The 19,536-nt window shown below is 43.3% G+C and overlaps 1 protein-coding gene and 1 long non-coding RNA gene across 2 annotated transcripts in view; one reads left to right on the top strand and one right to left on the bottom strand.

Annotated features, from left to right (window-relative positions):
* The window catches only part of PTPN4 (protein tyrosine phosphatase non-receptor type 4), a 226,616-nt gene extending 225,101 nt beyond the window's left edge, over positions 1–1,515 (bottom strand). Inside the window, 1 exon segment of the mRNA XM_043576571.1 lies at positions 1,026–1,515. The gene's annotated coding sequence lies outside the window, so the exon portion shown is untranslated.
* Positions 1,516–5,860: 4,345 nt separating this feature from the next.
* Positions 5,861–10,313, top strand: LOC122479673. The gene is made up of 2 exons (XR_006296401.1): positions 5,861–6,135; positions 9,829–10,313. It is a non-coding gene; the product is annotated as an uncharacterized LOC122479673 (long non-coding RNA).
* Positions 10,314–19,536: the final 9,223 nt, after the last annotated feature.

The raw sequence follows: 19,536 nt of genomic DNA on the forward strand, positions 1-19,536 counted from the left end.
CTCTACTCCAGTAAGCAAGCACACCTTGGACTGAGCAATCATTTAAGGTCAGTTCCTCCTCCCTTAAAAAAAATGAAAAATAATTTTTTTTCTTTGACACGTTAAGGTTCAAAAATTAGGGTAAAAAATCTGGGCTTTTACTGTTCCATGACCTTTTCCCTTAAATCATCATTTATAAGTCGGATATGTTGGCTTTTGGGTTAGGTTCCCCCCCGCCCCCATAAACACGTTTTAAGCTGTACTGTTTCAGCTAGACCCACAATCTGGTCACATAAACCTAATATTACTCCAACTCTGATTTAAAAGCAGTTAGTACATTGCAGATATACAGGTTCCCCCGAACAAGCGCTTGAAAAGCCTACAATTCGTTGTCTGTACTGGTGTCACAATATAAGGTAACCCTACACATAAAAGCCTCCCATTTCAAATTTCGCAGAAACACCGATACATGTATCTTTGCAACTGTAAACTGTTCCATCCTAAGGAAACCTTGGGAAATGCATCGGCATCGTCTACTTAGCTACATCTCAACTTTTTTTTTTTTTTTGGCCCAACTACAGATTCCTAAACACAAGTATATACCGGTAGAATCACAAGAGGCTTAAAACTTCAACGGTAGAGACAGTTTGCCCATGCAGCAGAAGCAAGAAGCACTCACATGAGCCCATTAAAAAACAGAAACAAAACCAAAAAGGAAGCCTACCAACGATGGAAAACTCAGAAGATTCCAAAACCTTACCTAGAGTTTAGGTACTGTGGAACATTCCATCTCCGCACCGATTCCATCCCCTTCTCCCTTCTCCCTTCGCTCACCCGTTAACAGATTCCAACACTAACCCCAGGAGCTGCGGGAGCAGAGGTCCCGAGAAGAAAGGGAGGCGGGGGTACAAGCATCATTTTTCCCCTTCTCTGAAATCAACCTAGTGCCTCCGGCTTGCCCTACCTGGCTCGCCTCCCACACCCAGGTAACAGCCTCGCGCGCCTCGCAGGGCCGAGACGCCGGCCGGAACCCCAGAGCCTCTTACCTTCGGTGCACAGCCGCGTCCTCTCGGCTGGAGAAGAAAAGCCTCGAGGCCCGGGCGCGCCGGGGCGAAGCGCGTCCGCCGCGCGGCTCCCGGGGGCTCCCTCAGCGCCCCCCCAGCAGCCGCCGCCGCAGCGGCCGCGCCACGGCCCCGAGCCGCCAGCACCACCTCATACTGCGGGGCTGCAGCGGGCCGGCGCCGCCGGGGAGGCGGGAGGGAGGCGGGCGGCCGGCGCGCTCTCCCACCTCCCTGCGGGGATGAGATAATCCACACACCCCCAAAGTGCCGTGGGGGAGGGGAGCCCCGGGGCGGGGGGCCTGGCCCCAAACCTCGGACCCTTCGGCCAAAGCCAAGTCTCTCCTGTCCCCGACTCAGGCCCGGAATTCAGCCCCCGGGGACCCAGGAGTCCTGAGAGAACAATGTGGGGGGGCCGCGAGGAGCGGAAAAGCGCGCAGCGCGGTGCGAGCGGGCGGGTAATCCGGGGCAGCGTTTGTGTGTGAGAGTGCAAGAGGAGCTCAACCTCCCCCCTCCTTCTCCTCCTCCTCTTCCTCCTCCTCCTCCTCCTCCTCCTCCGTCTCCTCCTCCTCCCTCAAGCACACCCCGTCTCCCAGGCCACAGCATAGCAACCGAACATGGCGGCTGCGCAGACGCCGCCACTCAGCGGCCAGGAGCGGCGGCGGCCGCAACTGGAGGCGATCTCGCGAGAGGGGAGGCCAAAAACCCTCCCAGCTAGAGCCGACAGGAGAGGTTGCACCCGCGCGCGAGCGTGGGGGACACGCAGGTGCGAAGGAGGCCGGACCTGGGTAGGTTGGGGAGGGAGGGCTGGGAGGAGGGGGCGGGGCGCTGTGGCCCCGCCCCATGCCCCAGCAGCGATTGGTTACTTGAACTGCGACCCCTGCTGGACCTACTGACCTAAGGGACCGGCCGAGGAGCAGAAACCTAAGTTTTAAAGGGGAAAACCGGACCTCTGGGCCCCAAATGTCCCAACTTCAGTGCTGATAGAGGATACAGGTTTTAGGATGTAGTTTTGAATCATTTCCTCTCCTAAATATAGACTCTAAAACAAAGAACAAACAATGTTCTTTTACGAAACAAACGTCTGGGTGCCTTCTGTGTGCCAGGAGCGGTGTGCTTTTAAAAATTGAATTAACTCATCATGATAACACATATGAATTTGGTGTTATCACACCAGGGGTTTTAGCCACGTGCATTCATATTTTACTGATGGTACAAACTTATTTGTGATAAGACAGATGCCTACGGGCTGGGTGATCTCAGCTGAAATGATGAGAGGGGGGATTTGGGGACCGTCGCACTTTCTTTTTGCAATCATTTTTGTCCCTGTCCTTTCCTGTAGCCTGGTGCCTTCTTGCTCTTCCTTGCTCTTAGCTTCAGTACCCCACCAGAGCCGAGGTCACACAAGCGTTCTTTCAAGCAGCGCTTTGTCTCCAAGCCAACAAAATGCCTCTTTATTAATCAGGACAGGTTTTTACAAGATGAAATCTTGTAAATTTATACAGATCTGTGAAAGACAGCGATTTCTATTGACTCTCTTCTCCTTCGCATGCCTGCATTTTAAAAAGACAGCTTGTCAGTCCATATTTTTCCTGCTTTACCTCTTCTACTGACTGTCCTTCCCAGAGCTTAGTTCCAGCAAGTGTTCATTCATCCTCCCCCAAATATGTTTTCCTGCCTCTAGCTCTCCTTTTTCCATGCCTTTGTTCATACTATTCCCCCTACTAAAATGCTCTTCACTTCATCTCCACCTACCAACATCCAGTCATCCTTCCGACCTAAGGTCATGTGGGACTTCCACCAGAAGTAAGAATTCCTTCCTCCTTTGACATGTGTAGTTCTTGGTTTATACCTCCCTTCTGTTTTTAATAGGATACTTATGCTTGTATGGGCCTTATTGCCACTACTACCTGATAACCCATTGAGGGCAATCATCTTTGTATCAAACTTGTAATATAAATAAAGCTGGAGTCTCCACGTTGGAGGGGTTGAAGGAGACATTTTTTTTGTTGTGGGAACCTCCATAGAATGAGACCTTTAGATAAACAAATGTAAGACTCATATCCATCTACTGTTCTTTGGGAAAATTATGAAGTCATTCTTTAAAAACTTGATATATATGGGGCACTTGGGTGGCTTAGTCAGTTAAGCATCTGACTTCAGCTCAGATTATGATCTCACGGTTTGTGGGTTCGAGCCCTGCATCTCTCTGCCGTCAGTGCAGAGCCTGCTTAGGGTTCTCTGTCTCCTTCTCTTTCTGCCCCTCCCCTGCACATGTGCACTCTGTCTCTCTCCCTCTCCCTCTCTTTCTCAAAAATAAACATTTTAAAAAATTGATATATAATTCACATACCATAACACTCATCCTTTTAAAGTGTACAGGAGCACCTGGGTGGCTCAGTGGGTTAGGCGGCCAACTTGGGCTCAGGTCATGGTCTCGCGGTTCGTGGGTTTGAGCCCCGTGTCGGGCTCTGTGCTGACAGCCCCTCCCCTGCACATGCTCTGTGTGTGTGTGTGTGTGTGTGTGTGTGTGTCTCAAAACTAAATGAACACTTAAAAAATAATAATAATAAAGTGTACAGTTTAGTGCTTTGTAGTATATTTGCAGAGTTGTGCAACCATCACCACTATCTACTTCCACAACATCATCACTCCCAAAAACCTCTCATACCCATTAGCAGCCACTCTTCACTCCCTCCTCTACCAGCCCCTGACAACCACTAATCTACTTTCTGCCTGTATAGGTTTGCCTACTCTGGACATGTCATACAAATGAAATCATACATACTGTAAATTCTCTACAAAAATATGTAAATTTTTGCTCATCTTTAAATTACAATCTCTAAAAATTAATATATGCCTATTCTAGATCATTTTGATGACCACTTTGTAACCAAACACTGCCACCTGATTTCATATTTGGCACCGAGAACTGTAACTTTAATTTTCTTGGGCAAATGAGAAAAAAGTAGAGTACTTCTTGGGGCGCCTGGGTGGCTCAGTCGGATAAGTGCCTGACTCTTGGTTTCAAGTCAGGTTATGATCTCACTGTTCGTGGGTTTAAGCCCTACATTGGGCTCTGTGCCAACAGCACAGAGCCTGCTTGGATTCTGTTTCTCTCTCTCTCTCTGCCTCCCCCCCCCCCCCCCGCCTGCTGGTGATCTCTCAAAATAAATAAATAAACAAACAAAAAAAGTAGAGTACTTCTTGTGGAGATGACAACGTTCTGCCTAAGTGAAGATCAAGCATCCTCATGGCACAACATACAAAAGTTTCACAAAAATTCAAACAGAGAAGAATGTAGGGATAATTCAGTTGATTATAAGCATGCCTTTATAAACCCATGCCATAGCAGTGAGTTCCATCTTCTCATCACAAGGGACACTTTAATTTCAGCAAAACAACATCATCTACTACACTACATGCATGATATTAATTGAATTTTTAATTTTGTTGATTTAATTTGCAAAATTGTTTAGTTTATAGGTGTAAAAAAGCTCACAGCTGTGAGAATAAGGACTTTATACCTAATCTTATGTTTATCCATGATTAAGAACATAATTTAAGTGATTTAATTTTACATTTGAGAGTTAGCAAGATCTTTCTTTGCATTTCAGAGTGGCCCCAAACATTGCTAGATATTGGCAGACACTGCTATTGACTGTGATTTTTTTTTTTTTCCCTTGTCTGCAGCCTGCCCTTGGCTGTGCTTTGGGAGAGTGAGAGCAAGTGTTGTGTCCACACTTGAAGGGTGTTGGCAGGGGAGGACTGGCCTTTTTGCACTGTGTAGTTGACGTTAGGACCTCTTCTAACCCTGGGTAGCCACAGCCAAGAAGGAATGGGCATTTGTTCTAGCCTGTGCAGCCAAGCCATGCGCCTGGACCGTGGCAGTGACCTCTGGCAGCCATAAGGCAACAGAGAATGAAGGACACAAGGACTGGGCGCTGTGGCTCAGCCACCCTGCCATCAGCAACCTGGGAGGATCCCTTTGGAAGAAATAAGTGATCCTTAGGTCAGTGGAGATATCTAGGAAGGAGAACCCCAAGGGAAATCTGGACTAGGCTTGCTAGGTAGACCTCAGGGTACTGACTGTGAATTTTAACATTAAAGAACACATGACTTGAAGTGACTTGATTTTGTTGCCTAAGCTGATGAAGTGGAACATACAAGGTATACAAGCTTTCAAATACCTGCTTTCTGACATGTGACCTTAATTGGATATCTAGGGGCTCAGTCTGTTGAGCATCTGACTTCTACTCAGGTCGTGATCTCACGGTTTGTGGGTTCAAGCCCCGCGTCAGGCTTGCTGCTGTCGGCACAGAGCCGAGAGCCTGCTTCGGATGCTCTGTCCTCCACTGTCTCTGCCTCTCTCCCACTCACACACGCTCTCTCTCTCTCTGTCTCAAAAAATAAATAAAATATTTTAAAAAAATTTTTTAATTGGATTTCTACCTGCCTTCGACTGACAACGAAGGGACAAAGGGGGAATTCCATCTTTTTACCTGTCTGGAATCTTCAGGAATAACTTAAAGTGGGGCGCCTGGGTGGCTCAGTCAGTTAAGGGTCTGACTCTTAATTTCGACTCAGGTCATGATCTCACAGTCATGAGATGGAGCCCTGAGTTGGCCCCCCACCCTGCACTGGGTGTGGAGCCTGCTTAAGATTCTCTTTCTCCCTTTCCCTCTGCTCCTCCCCCTCTCTCTCTGCCCCCTCTTTCAAAAAAAAAAGAGGAATAACAAACTGAAACAAAACAATTTATAGAGTTTAAACCTTTAAGGAGGCATCATATATTTTTCCAACAAGTTCAGAATTCTGTGCCTTGGGCTTCTTTTAATCATGGAGCTGCTTTAAATATGCTTTAAAAAAAAACTTATTTTTGAAAATTAGATAGCATGTATCTCTGAAGCAGTTGGCCCAGATTTGATCACTCTGTCAAAATTACCTTCTCCTCTTCGCTTGCTAGCAATTCTTTCTTCCTTCTTTCCTTTCTAAAGCAGCAGAAGAACCATGTTGACAATCCCTGGGATCAAGAACTATATAGAAAAATGTAAAACTTTAAAAAATCCAAGACTTCCTCCTGCTTTCGCACTCTCTAAAGGTAAGTACTACTAACAGTTTCTTGTGTATACTTCTAGAATTTTCTCCACATCTGTAAGCTAAATGTATATCTTTCCCCCTACGTATAAGGGATTATGCTATACATACAATATTTCACTTATAAATGTACCTAATAAAACATATAGATATCTGTCACTCTAAAGGCTGCGCCATAGTGTATTTAATCTTGTCTAAAAATGGGCAGTTAGGTCATTTCCAGTTCTTTGCTATTGCATACAATGCTATAAAGAACACTTTCATTTCATGTACAAGAAAACTTTGTACATATAACAAAGTATTTTTTTAATGTTAATTTACTTTTGAGAGAGAGAAACAGAGATAGAGACAGAGACAGAGACAGAGACATAGAGACAGAGTTTGAGTTGGGCTGGGGAAGAGACAGCATGAGACACAGAATCTGAAGTAGGCTCTGGGCTCTGAGCTGTCAGCACAGAGCCCAACGTGGGGCTCGAACTCATGAACTGTGAGATCATGACCTGAGCAGAGTAGGCCGCCCAACCGACTGAGCCACCCCGGAGCCCCACAAAGTATTCTTTTATTTTATTTTTTTAAGTTTATTTAGGGGTGCCTGGGTGGCTCAGTCAGTTAAGCATCCAACTTTGGCTCAGGCCATGATTTCATGGTTCTTGGGTTCCAGCCCTGTGTCGGGCTCTGCACTGACAGCTTGGAGCCTGCTTCAGATTTTGTGTCTCCCTCTCTCTCTCTGCCCCTCCCCAACTTGTGCTCTCTCTTCCAAAAATAAATAAACATTTAAATAAATAAATAAAAATAAAATTTGTTTATTTATTTTGAGAGAGAGAGCAGGAGAGGGGCAGAAGAAGGGGGAGGAGAATCCCAAGCAGGGTCTGTGTTGTCAATGCAGATCCTGACACGGGGTTTGACCCCATGAAACTTGAGATCATGACCTGAGCCAAAATCCAGAGTCAGATGCTTAATCAACCGAGCCACCCAGGTGCCCCAAAGTATTTCTTTAAGACAGAAATGCAATTGCTGGGTTGAAGTATACGGGCATGTTTAATTTTGATAAATATTGCCAAGTTGCGCCCACCAACTGCGCGTGAGTTGCTGTTTTCAACCTCTTATTGTTTCTGGGTTTTGTATTTTCATCAATACAAAAACAAAAACATATTTTCTTCTAATACTTACGGTTGTTTTTCCTCTTTTTTAAAATACTTAAATCTATGACCCTCTGGAAATAATGCTAGTGGAAAGAAATAGGGATCCCGCTTCATTTTTTTTCATAGCTATCCACTTGTCCCAATAGCAATCTTCTTGAAGAAGCCATTAACAAATTACCACAACTTTGGCGGCTTACAACAACACACACTTATTATGTCACAATTCTGGGCATATGAAGTCCAAGATGGATTGATAGACTATGTTATTTCTGGAGGAGAAATCTCTTGTCTTTTCCAGCTCCTTGAGGCTGAAGCGCTCCTTGGCTCATGGCCCCTCCCTCCATCTTCAGACCCAGGAGCTCGCATCTTCACATCTCTGTCTCCTCATCCCTGCGTCTTCCATGACACCCGTACCCCCCTTGGATGAGGACCCTTGTGATTACGCTGGACACATCCACACAGTCCAGGATCACCCTCCCATTTAAGATCCTTAGTTTAACCACATCTCCAAAGTCCGTTTTGCTATGCAAGCTACCGTATTCACATTATCATTCTGTGCAGATGGTGTGAACATCTTTGGAGGCCACTATCCTGCGTGCCATGATGTGGAGAACAAAAGCAAAAGAAATGTAGAAAAAATTAAATTTCCTTACAACTTGCAGCCCGCCTACAAGTACCTGAGATAGAGTGACCTTCTTCAAGGAGCTCAGCTGCCTCAATATTAATACTTTGCTAAGGGCAAAAGGCAACCTTAACCTGACATTGGCCGGATCTCCAGGATCCTGTAAATCTTCTTTAACATATAGAAATTCCTTTGGAAACTTCTTTTATCTCTACCTGCCCCCCAAGATATATGTTAGCAATCATCCTCCAATCATATGGCCCACTGTTATACATCTGAAGGGACTCGTGACTAATGTTTTACTAGACAGTAGTAAATGACCTTTTCCTAACAACAGCCAGCCCCTCAAAGTCCTCACAACCTTGCTTCCAAATTCCTTAGAGACTTAAACTATCCCTCACCCCCTCCCAACTTAAAAGTATATACAGTCACTCCTCACAACCCCAGGGCAGCTATTTCTGCCCACAGGTACTGTCCCCGTGCTTTAATAAAACCACTCTTTTTGCACCAAAAACGTCTCAAGAATTCTTTTTTTTTATTAAAAAAAAATTTTTTTAATGTTTATTTATTTTTGAGAGAGACAGAGCATGAGCGGGAGAACAGCAGAGAGAGAGGGAGACACAGAATTTGAGAGAGACAGAGCGTGAGTGGGAGAGCAGCAGAGAGAGAGGGAGACACAGAATCCAAAGCAGGCTCCAAGCTCTGAGCTGTCAGCACAGAGCCCGACACAGGGCTCAAACCCAGGAACTGTGAGATCATGACCTGAGCCGAAGTCAGAAGCTTAACCGACTGAGGCACCCGGGTGCCCTAAGAATTTTTTCTTGACCATTCCCTCCCAGACCCCAAAACACATCACATCATGCCATGATCTCTAATGCCATGCTTTTTAGCCATTAGAATCTCTAATCAGTTTTAATACCTGAAAAAAAAAGTTAATTTCACCTCATGACTTCTTTTTCCAAGATGAACATGTTTTTAACTATATGAATACAAAATACGTGAGCCAGGGGCACCTGGCTGGCTCAGTCAGTGGAGCGTGCAACTCTCAATCTCCAGGTTGTAAGTTTGACCGCCCACATTGGGTATAGAGACTACTTAAAAATAAAATCTTAGGGGCGCCTGGGTGGCGCAGTCGGTTAAGCGTCCGAATTCAGCCAGGTCACGATCTCGCGGTCCGGGAGTTCGAGCCCCGCGTCGGACTCTGGGCTGATGGCTCAGAGCCTGGAGCCTGTTTCTGATTCTGTGTCTCCCTCTCTCTCTCTGCCCCTCCCCTGTTCATGCTCTGTCTCTCTCTGTCCCAAAAATAAATAAACGTTGAAAAAAAAATTAAAAAAAAAATAAAATCTTAAAACAAAAATAAATAAAATAAAATACATGAATCTTAGATTATAACCACAATATTAAATTACATTGACAGTACATATGGTGTGCTTAGTGTATAATTTGTATATTGTCAGAAAAAATATTATTTGTAGTTATATGTGAATATAATCTGTATATATAAGTACATTCTTTGGACATTATCCATATAAGGCACTTAACCTGTATCTAAGTTTTCTTGATTTATTTTTATTTGTTTTCTTAACTTAAATACTAATGCAAATTTGTTCTCATAATTTTCATTCATAAAAAACCAACAATCGTGTATTGCTCACCTACTATTTGTTAGGCATCTAGAATATAGGTAAGAGGTGGCCCGTGCCCTCAAGGCAAGTGTTTTTCATTCTTAGGTTGTGACTTATAAATGAGTTGTGAAATCAGGGTGGTAGACCATAACTAGAATCTTGAAAAAAGGAAATGAATTAGGCTAGAAAATAGAGCGCATCACACAAAGTGAAGGTAAACACAGTACTGTGAAACTTTAACTTTGGTTGCATGTTTGTGTGTTTTGTGTGTATGTAGGTTGCGATGTAAGATGTCTTTCTTCCTTTAGGTGTGTGGCCAAAAAGTTTGAGTGCCTCTGGTCTGTGGGAGAATTAAGAAGTAAATAAAACAGTACAAAATCGTAGAAGTGCTTTCATAGATTAAACTCCATGAGGGCAGGAACCATGGCTCACCATTATTTCCTCACAGACTGGTCTGGTTTGGTAATGTCTGGTCTATAATCAGCCCTCAGTTGTTATTCTCCAATAAAAGAAGGGATGAGATGGGCCCAGGAGGCTAGGGAAATCAGTGAAAGGAGACCAGATGACTAGACACATTGTGCCTTAGGTTTTGCCTGGCTTCCACTGGGAGCGTGGACTGCAGGGACAAGATTTGGAGATGAAATGATCTGGTGGAGAATTGAAGGCTGGGCAGAGCCTTGAGAGGGAAGCCTGAGGGACCTTGAGTGACATCTAGTGGCTTCTGTGACCAAATGGGAGGAACTAGCCTGAGGAATCTCCCATCAGGAGGAATATTATTGGATGTGCTGTATGTTTAAGGAAGAAGAAGAAGAAGAAGAAGAAGAAGAAGAAGAAGAAGAAGAAGAAGAAAAAGAAGAGAAAAAAGAAAAGAAGAAGAGGAAGAAGAGGAAGAAGAAGAGGAGGAAGAAGAAGAAGAAGAAGAAGAAGAAGAAGAAGAAGAAAAGAAAAAGGAAAAGATGGGCTCATCCCCATAATGTATAAATGTTCCTTTATTTGTAGATGAATACTGCGGTTTTAATGGTCTATACTCTTTTTTTATGTGTTGGCTTTATCCATAGGAGCTTTAACAACAGATTAGAAAATCTTGATTAATCTTAATGCCTTTGTAGCATGCACCTGGCACAGCATTTTTAGATGTGCTATTGACTGGCTGACATGTCTTGGTCATTCATTCAACCTGTGGTCATTGATTGGTTACCACCCACATTAAGGATTCTCCTCCCTGGCCTCACATTAGAAGCACTAAGGAAGTTTTTATTTTTTTATTTTTATTTTATTTTATTTTATTTTATTTTATTTTATTTTTTTTATATATATGAAATTTATTGACCAATTGGTTTCCATACAACACCCAGTGCTCATCCCAAAAGGTGCCCTCCTCAATACCCATCACCCACCCTCCCCTCCCTCCCACCCCCCATCAACCCTCAGTTTGTTCTCAGTTTTTAACAGTCTCTTATGCTTTGGCTCTCTCCCACTCTAACCTCTTTTTTTTTTTTTTCCTTCCCCTCCCCCATGGGTTCCTGTTAAGTTTCTCAGGATCCACATAAGAGTGAAACCATATGGTATCTGTCTTTCTCTGTATGGCTTATTTCACCTAGCATCACACTCTCCAGTTCCATCCACGTTGCTACAAAAGGCCATATTTCATTTTTTCTCATTGCCACGTAATATTCCATTGTGTATATAAACCACAATTTCTTTATCCATTCATCAGTTGATGGACACTTAGGCTCCTTCCATAATTTGGCTATTGTTGAGAGTGCTGCTATGAACATTGGGGTACAAGTGGCCCTATGCATCAGTACTCCCGTATCCCTTAGATAAATTCCTAGCAGTGCTATTGCTGGGTCATAGGGTAGGTCTATTTTTCATTTTCTGAGGAACCTCCACACTGCTTTCCAGAGCGGCTGCACCAATTTGCATTCCCACCAACAGTGCAAGAGGGTTCCCGTTTTTCCACATCCTTTCCAGCATCTATAGTCTCCTGATTTGTTCATTTTGGCCACTCTGACTGGTGTGAGGTGATACCTGAGTGTGGTTTTGATTTGTATTTCCCTGATAAGGAGCGACGCTGAACATCTTTTCATGTGCCTGTTGGCCATCCGGATGTCTTCTTTAGAGAAGTGTCTATTCATGTTTTCTGCCCATTTCTTTACTGGGTTATTTGTTTTTTGGGTGTGGAGTTTGGTGAGCTCTTTATAGATTTTAGATACTAGTCCTTTGTCCGATATGTCATTTGCAAATATCTTTTCCCATTCCGTTGGTTGCCTTTTAGTTTTGTTGGTTGTTTCCTTTGCTGTGCAGAAGCTTTTTATCTTCGTAAGGTCCCAGTAATTCACTTTTGCTTTTAATTCCCTTGCCTTTGGGGATGTGTCGAGTAAGAGATTGCTACGGCTGAGGTCAGAGAGGTCTTTTCCTGCTTTCTCCTCTAGGGTTTTGATGGTTTCCTGTCTCACATTTAGGTCCTTTATCCATTTTGAGTTTATTTTTGTGAATGGTGTGAGAAAGTGGTCTAGTTTCAACCTTCTGCATGTTGCTGTCCAGTTCTCCCAGCACCATTTGTTAAAGAGGCTGTCTTTTTTCCATTGGATGTTCTTTCCTGCTTTGTCAAAGATGAGTTGGCCATACGTTTGTGGGTCTAGTTCTGGGGTTTCTATTCTATTCCATTGGTCTATGTGTCTGTTTTGGTGCCAGTACCATGCTGTCTTGATGATTACCGCTTTGTAGTAGAGGCTAAAGTCTGGGATTGTGATGCCTCCTGCTTTGGTCTTCTTCTTCAAAATTCCTTTGGCTATTCGGGGCCTTTTGTGGTTCCATATGAATTTTAGGATGGCTTGTTCTAGTTTCGAGAAGAATGCTGGTGCAATTTTGATTGGGATTGCATTGAATGTGTAGATAGCTTTGGGTAGTATTGACATTTTGACAATATTTATTTTTCCAATCCATGAGCAGGGAATGTCTTTCCATTTCTTTAAATCTTCTTCAATTTCCTTCATAAGCTTTCTATAGTTTTCAGCATACAGATCCTTTACATCTTTGGTTAGATTTATTCCTAGGTATTTTATGCTTCTTGGTGCAATTGTGAATGGGATCGGTTTCTTTATTTCTCTTTCTGTTGCTTCATTGTTAGTGTATAAGAATGCAACTGATTTCTGTACATTGATTTTGTATCCTGCAACTTTGCTGAATTCATGTATCAGTTCTAGCAGACTTTTGGTGGAGTCTATCGGATTTTCCATGTATAATATCATGTCATCTGCAAAAAGCGAAAGCTTGACTTCATCTTTGCCAATTTTGATGCCTTTGATTTCCTTTTGTTGTCTGATTGCTGATGCTAGAACTTCCAGCACTATGTTAAACAACAGCGGTGAGAGTGGGCATCCCTGTCATGTTCCTGATCTCAGGGAAAAAGCTCTCAGTTTTTCCCCATTGAGGATGATATTAGTTTTGGGCTTTTCATAAATGGCTTTTATGATCTTTAAGTATGTTCCTTCTTTCCCGAAGGAAGTTTTTAATAAATACAGAGGAGTTGGGGCACCTGAGGCTCCACCGTTTAAACGTCTGACTTCGGCTCAGGTCATGATCTCACAGTTTGTGGGTTCAAGCCCTGCATTGGGCTCTGTGCTGACAGCTGGGAGCCTGGAGCTTGCTTTAGATTCTGTGTCTCCTTCACTCTCTGCCCCTCCCCGCTTGCACTCTATCTCTCAAAAATAAGTAAACGTTAAGAGAAATTAAAAAAAAAAAAGTACAGAAGACTTTGCCCCACTCTGATCCCACTCTATTCTCACTTAATTGGTCAGAGTGGAGCCCAGGGTCCTCTTACAGATGTGGATATAGATAAAGATTTTTTTTCAGCTGCCAAGGTGATTCTACTGTGCAGTAGGGTTGAGACCCACAGCTCCCATTTGGACAGGCACCAAAGCTAATACAGCATCCATGCAAAACAGGGATCTCTGCCATCTCCATCCACACTTTTTTTTAATGTTTGTTTATTTATTTTGAGAGACAGAGGGCACCAACAGGGGAGGGTCAGAGAGGGACAGAGAGAATCCCAAGCAGGCTCCACAATGTCAGCACAGCCCCACACGGGGTTCAATCTCGGGAACCATGAGATCATGACCTGTGCCTAAATCAAGAGTCTGACACGCTTAACTGACGGAGCCACCCAGGTGCCCCCATTAGCACTTCTCAAACCGCCTAGGGTGAAGAACAAATCTGTCATGGCCGAATATTTTTGCAAAATATAAATAAAAATAAATTACTAGAAAGTAAATGGGAAAACGAACACATAATAATAGAATACAAATGCCAATTTTTTTGTTAAATTCCAATAGAAATTAATTTCTCTTAAATTTCTCTAAAAGGTTCTACCTACTTAATCGCATTTTTGTATTTATCTTACTATGAACTGGTGACAAACTGTCTTCAGGGCAGCACTTGACTCCTACCGTTCTAGGTTATATTCTAGATGAGGGTGGAGGTAAGGACAGGACAGCAGACGTGCAAAACACACAACGGTAGCAGGACACGCAGGTCATACTTATTGCTTTTGAGGAGGAGGCCCACTGACTCCTCAGAGCCCCCAAGGCATCAGAGCCCTGTAGGGCCACCAGGCCTGAGGGCCTTATGCTCAGTTTTGAAGAGCCAACTTTACCCTTATCGGAACACCGACATGATGGGGCACTTAGCGCTGTCCGTACGCTCAAAATTTTTTAGAAACTGATTATAAAAGGGCGCCTGGGTGGCTCAGCGGGTTGAGCGTCCGACTTGGGCTCAGGTCATGATCTCACAGTTTGTGAGTTTGAGTCCCACCTCGGGCTCTGCGCTGACAGCGCAGAGCCTGGAGCCTGCTTCGGATTCTGTGTCTCCCTCTCTCTGCCCCTCTCATGCTCATTCTCTTTCTCTCTCAATAATAAATAAACGTTAAAAAAAAATTTTTAAAAAGAAAAGAAACTGATTATAAAGCAAAAGTTACTCTTTTTAAAGGAAATACACCTTCCAGGGACCAGACACTGATGTGTGCTCTAAGAATACCCTCTTCCCAGTATGAAGGTCCTCAAGCATAAGAAAATTATTTCGGAAACGGAGAATGAGGATCTCTCCCTACAACAGAGCACTCCTCTCTGGTGACGCAATATTCATGCCCACTCCATGATGCATCTCTCCCTTGGACAATGCTTAATAAACACGGACAGACTCTTGACAGCCTCTCACACTGCTAGGATGTGCCCTCCATCCGTCACCACCTCCAGCAGGCAGGTTCAATAGGCCGGATTAAGTTCCTACTTTCTCTGGTTTTTACACCACTTCTGAGACACCTTGATTGGACTTGCATAATCCCTGGTTTTCATTGGTGATATATTTATTAACTATCTCTAGCACGTTTTACCCACAGATGACTCGTCTATCATAAGGCAATTACTCCTTCTCATCTTATTATGTGCAGTGTTTCCCTTCTGTCTATCATGCTGTGCCTTTCCTTTCTTTGCCAAACTCCTACTCACCTTTTAGATTTCAGCTCTCAGGCTGACTCCTCTGAGAAGCCTTCCTTGATCTTCCCTTCACCCAGGGCTCAACTCTTTGTGTCCCCAGGAAAGCACATAGCCCATGACGTTGCAATGCGCCAGCTCCTCTCTTTTCCCCAGTTGATTTTTAAGCTTCTTAGAACATCGATCTTGGCTTTCATTTATTTCTGGATCCCCCAAATCCACACACAGTAAAGACCCCTCCCCCCCAAAAATGGTTGGTGAAATAAACTAATTTTCTAGTTCCATTCTCAGAGGATGGTATTATGGCAAGGGGCAATAGGATAAAGGATTAACTTCAAATCTTATTAAAGCCTTGGCAATGGGGAGGGGTGGGGAAATTGTTTCTTGAAAGTCAAGCTGGAGAGTATAAACATAGAGTGGCAGATGATAAAAGAGTGTAAGGAGTATGATGATGTAATCAGCAATTTAGGAAAAATTAATTTCATGCTTCTGAGGAAGGAGAGATTAGGATTGGGCAAAGACTGAATCTGGAAGACCAATTAAAACAGTGACAATCCTGCCCCATGAATCAGTACTGACACTCACCCCTACCTTCCCCCCACCCAATTCTGATAAGTCACCCACAGCTTTCCCAGGCCCCATCCTTGATCAATAATCACAGCCATGGAGAACTTTGGTGTTGAAGGGAGTCTATCCTATGCCTCAGATGCAAGGGAAGAAAATTCAGAAGTGTGTTGTAATAGTCTGGATGTCAAGTACTAGAAACTTTATGTATAATCATTATATATTTAATCAGTTTAAATAATGATTCCACAAATTTTTTTTAACTTTTTTTAATGTTTATTTTTGAGAGAGACAGAGAGACAGAGTGTGAGCAAGGGAGGAACAGAGAGAGGGAAACACAGAATCCGAAGCAGGTTCCAGGCTCTGCGCTGTCAGCGCAGAGCCTGACTTGGGGCTCGAACTCACAAGCCGTGAGATCATGACCTGGGCTGAAGTCGGGCACTTAACAGACCAAGCCAGGCGCCCCTGATTCCAGAAGTTTTTTTTAAGTGTATTTATTTATTTTGAGAGAGAGAGGGAAAGAACGAGTGGGGGAGGGGCAGAGAGAGAAGGAGAGAAAGAATCCCAAGCAGGCTCTGAGCTGTCAGTGGAGAGCCCCAAATGGGGTTCAATCTTACCAACTGTGAGATCATGACCTGAGCCAAGATCAAAAGTCAGACACTTAACCAACTGAGCCACCCAGGCACCCCGATAATGATTCCAATTTTTTATCTTGGATATAAACTTTTGCTGGTGACAAAGCAAAACATCTAATGGAAGGTAACAAATGGTTTTCTTAGCACTCATTACTAGTCACCTAAGTTTGTATGAATTTCTAGTAAGGGCAGCAAGGCCCTGGATTGGATTTATTATGTACGGTGATCTTTTATGGAATGTTTGATAAATAACACAGCATGTTCTTAATGGTCTGATAAGTTTCATTGGAAAAAACATCTATACTGTTCTTATAGGAATTCGGCAAGTTATACTTCTTTTTTTCCTTCAATCTCAACATCCAGTAATATATTAAACCCAAAATTAGGTCATGCTTCCTTCTCTTCAACTCTCTTTAGGCTGAACTCAGAAATGAAGGCAACTACCCACTGTGAGTGAGACAAACAATGTTTCTCTGACCAAAATCAGTCAGTTACAAAATCCTAGGGACGCCTGTGTGGCTCGGTCGGTTAAGTGTCCAACTTGGCTTAGGTCGTGACCTCGCAGTTCGTGAGTTCAAGCCCTGCGTCAGGCTGTATGCCAACAGCTCAGAGCCTGGAGCCTGCTCTGGATTCTGTGTCTCCCTCTATCTCTTCCCTTCCCTCTCTCTCTCTCTCTCAAAATTAAAATAAAATATTTTTTAAAAATTAAAAAAAATTAAAGCCTATAATTACCAATCCAGTGTACCATTCTAGTTCTTAACTTCTTTAGATTCTTCTAGTACCAGTAGCTGTTCTGAGGATCATCAAAATCACACAATCTAGAATACTCTCCTGCCTATGTGGGTATCAGACTTAAGAGAGAGAGAGAGAGAGAGAGAGAGAGAGAGAGAGGCAGCTAGAGGACAGCAAGCTTTAAACTTGAGGCTTAAATTTTTGTGCATCATCTCTTTTTTTAATGGCAATCTAACTAATGGACCAGTCCAAGCAGGTCTGTGTATCTTCCTTAAATACAGATGTAGGTGTCCCCTGGTGTGTAAAAGAGACACTCTAGGAAGAAGAAAACCACATGTAAGGGGAATTGGCAATTAGAGACAGTTGAAAGTTGTGATGAGCCATAAAGATTAATCTAATAGGAGTCTATAGTCTGTTAAAATCAAATTTAAAATTAAATGAAGGAATTTGGAAATGGGCAAAAGTAATACAGACCATTTGACAAATCAGTCTCAGAGGATATCATCTGCCTTGAGCGGGCCTCTGGAAAGACATCAGTAGTATCAGCCTGCGTCTGACGCAGGAAGTAGGGTGTGAAGAAAAGTTTGTGAGCATTTTCTATTTGCAATGATTCATTTTTGGAGAACCGAGGAAAAGTCATTCTAAAAGCCACGTTGGGAGTTGGGGGTTGGGGAGAACACAGGTCGGGGAGGAAGAACAAGTGTACCCACAGCCTAGAAATAACTCACAGAGTCAAGAGTTTCCAAGTTTCTAACGGAGAATGTTAAAAATCACAGCTGTTGTACCTACTTGAGGAAGTTCACACACATCCTTGGATAAATGCACCCTTATATTAAGGATGCTGGGTTGAGTTTCAAGAGTCCCTCACCCCCATCCCAAGACTTAAAAAAACCGGGCTTCATGCCCAACAACAGGGGATAGGTTACAGTTCATCCATGCACACATAGCATATTATCCAAGCATTAAAAATTGTGCTTATAAACAAAATGTGTTTATAAATAAGTTTTACTGACATGGAAAAATGCTTCTTATGTAATATTAATTGAAAAAAAACAGGATTGCAGGGGGGCCTGGGTGGCTCAGTCAGTTGAGCGTCCAACTTTGGCTCAAGTCGTGATCTCCCAGGTCATAAGTTCGAGCCCCACATAGGGCTTGCTGCTGGCAGCGTGGAGCCTGCTTCGGATTATCTGTCTCCCTCTCTCTCTCTGCCCCTCCCTTACTCATGCTCTCTCTCTCTCTCTCTCAAAACTAAATAAACACTTAAAAAAAGAAAAAAACAGGGTACAAAATTAATATATGCAGTATGAGCTCTGCCTAAGAATGATGTGCATCAGGAAGGATGAACGGATGGAGAACAGGGGCGTAGTAGGGCCAAGGAAGCTATTCTTTATGACATTGTAATGCTGGATATGTGTCAGTATACATTTGTCAAAACCCATTGAACATACTATGTTTTCATTGGATATACTGTATTTTTCTGTAAGCCTAAAACTGCTCTAGAAAACAAAGCCTGTTAATTAAAAGAAATAGATGCATAGAAAAAAGACAAATTCTGTCTCCTTCACATTTTGCTTAGGCAAGTTTACTTTCACTCCCTGTATTTCCCCATCCGTTAGAATGGGGATTAGAGCATCACTTACCTCATAAGATTTGTTGCCGGCATTAAATCAATGAACACACATATTGTGCTTAAAACATAGCATTACCATCTCTAGGGGGGACAGGTGGAATTGTGCTGATTTTAATTGACTAATTTATATTTACTAACATTTTCCCATAAATATATATTATCTTGACACTATGGAAAGCGATATATTTTGTGTATAAGGTATATATATGGAGGTGCACCTGGTTAAGTGTCTGACTCTTGATTTCGGCTCAGGTCATGATCTCACAGTTCATAGATCAAGCCCCACATCAGGCTCTGCATTGACAGCAGAGAGCCTCCTTGGGATTCTCTTTCTCCCTCACGTTCTACCCCTCCCCCCAGCTTTCACACAGCACACCCTCTCTGTCTCTCTCTCTCTCAAAATAAATACAATAATCATTTTTAAAAAGATACATATGTGGAAATTATGTGTTTATTTTGTATTAGTCCTCTATTGTTGCTTGACATAAAACAATACACATTATCTCACAGCTTCCATGGGTCGGGCATCTGAGAGTAAGCTGCTGTCATCTGAAGCTGAAGGCTTGGTGGGGCAGGAGGATCGATTTCCAAGCTGGCTTGTTCACATGGCTGGCCAGCCGGCATGAACTGTTGACAGGAGGCCTCAGTTCCTCGCCGTGTAAAACTCTCCAGTGTCTTCATGACATGAGAGCTGTCTTCCCCCAGAATGAGTGATCTCAGAGACAGAAATGCAGAAGCCTCCACGATTTTTATGGCCAAGTCTTTGGGCAGTATCCTATTGGTTGCCCAGATCAGCTCTGTTTGGTGTAGGAGAGAACAACATAAGGGTATATACACCAACGGACAAGGATTGGGGACCGTGTTGGAGGCTGGCTATCATATATATGTGTATGCATATGTCTGTATATGTATGTGTGTCTGTATGTGTGTGCCTGTGTGTGTGTGTCTGTGTATTTTTCTGTC

The sequence above is a fragment of the Prionailurus bengalensis genome, chromosome C1 (genome assembly GCF_016509475.1).
Source record: "Prionailurus bengalensis isolate Pbe53 chromosome C1, Fcat_Pben_1.1_paternal_pri, whole genome shotgun sequence".
Taxonomy (NCBI): domain Eukaryota; kingdom Metazoa; phylum Chordata; class Mammalia; order Carnivora; family Felidae; genus Prionailurus; species Prionailurus bengalensis.